The sequence below is a fragment of the Gallus gallus genome, chromosome 2, assembly GCF_016699485.2.
Source record: "Gallus gallus isolate bGalGal1 chromosome 2, bGalGal1.mat.broiler.GRCg7b, whole genome shotgun sequence".
Classification (NCBI taxonomy): domain Eukaryota; kingdom Metazoa; phylum Chordata; class Aves; order Galliformes; family Phasianidae; genus Gallus; species Gallus gallus.
Genome location: NC_052533.1, coordinates 107,976,708 through 107,978,110, shown reverse-complemented (window position 1 = coordinate 107,978,110; position 1,403 = coordinate 107,976,708). Strand labels below are relative to the sequence as shown.

General features: G+C 42.1%; 1 non-coding gene across 1 annotated transcript; it reads right to left on the bottom strand.

The window, feature by feature from the left end:
- Positions 1 to 770: 770 nt before the first annotated feature.
- On the bottom strand, positions 771 to 873 carry LOC112531981. The gene has a single exon (XR_003074181.1). It is a non-coding gene; the product is annotated as a U6 spliceosomal RNA (small nuclear RNA).
- Between the last annotated feature and the right edge of the window lie 530 nt (positions 874 to 1,403).

Below are 1,403 nucleotides of genomic sequence, written 5' to 3'. Positions count from 1 at the left end.
TTAAACAAAATGAAATAGGGCTTGAATCTGAAGTAGTAGAATAGTAGAAATTGCAGAAATTTACCAAAACCAACTGATTATTATTTTTCTCATGAGAATTCAAACACGTGTCAAACAGTACTTAAGATAGAATCGTAGAATGGCTTAGGTTGGAAGGGGTCTTAAAGATTGTCCAGTTCCACCTCTCTGCTGTGGGCAGGGCTGCCACTCACCAGCTCATCTGACAAGGGCCCCATCCAACCCAGCCTTGAACACCTCCAGGGATGGGTATCCACAGCTTCTCTGGGCAAATAAAAATACTGTAGAATCATATCATAGAATCATAGAATGGTTTGGATTGGAAGGAACCTTTAAGATCATCTAGTTCCAACACCCTGCTATAGGCAGGGACAACTCCCTCTAGGTTGCTCAAAGCCCCATCCAACCCGGTCTTGAATGACTCCTGGGTGAGGCATCCACAGCCACTCTGGGCAACGTATTCCAGTGTCTCACCACCCTCACAGTAAAGAATTTCTTCTAGTGTCTAGTCTAAATCTATCCTCTTCCAGTTTATAACCATTTCCCCTTGTCCTGTCACTACATGCCCTTATAAAAGGCCCTCCCCAGCTTTCCTGTAGGCCTCCTTCAGATACTGGAAGGCCTCTATAAGGTCTCCCTGGGGCTTTCTCTTCTCCAGGATGAAGAGCCCCACCTCTCTCAGCATGTCCTCATCAGGGAGGTGCTCCATCCCTCTGACCATCTTCTTGGCCCTCCTCTGGACCTGCTCCAACAGCTCAGTGGAATGCTTAACAAAATTTTGTGTCATCCTTGTGCTGTGCCCATGCTAATCTTCTCTGTATTGTTCTGATTTTAGTATATGTGCTGCCAAAGCAAGTGAGATAGGTTTCTTCCAATGTGAAAACAATAGGAAATCAAACATGTAAAGATGCAGATTTGTAGCCTGATTCCAGCTAGGAGTGCTGCAGATTTTTTTCACTTCAGTTTCCTTTTACCTGGCTAAAAAAATATTTCTATTTTCTTTGTTCTGCTGTTTTGGGCTGTTGTATCAATTTCAATGCTAAGCTAATTCAGAAGTTAAACCACTTAGAATTATGGAATTTATATAGCCAGTAAAAAGGAGGTGTCTGATGCAGAAAGAAAAGTCTTTTAAGTAAGGGAGTAATACCTAGAGCATGACTTATACAAGAATGTACAGTAAATTGACTCCTGCATGAGACTTTTTAGAAAACTGCATCTCCACTCTGTCTGTTCCTGATGTAGCTTCTCTTATCAGGAGGCAGAACGGGAGAAAAGTATACTGGTCTGGTCAGCATTTTTCTTCACATATCTTCTGCAGTCATAAACAGCCCATAAAAAAGGTGAAACAACTTCTTCAAAGAAGAAGCTACTATCACATATAAAGG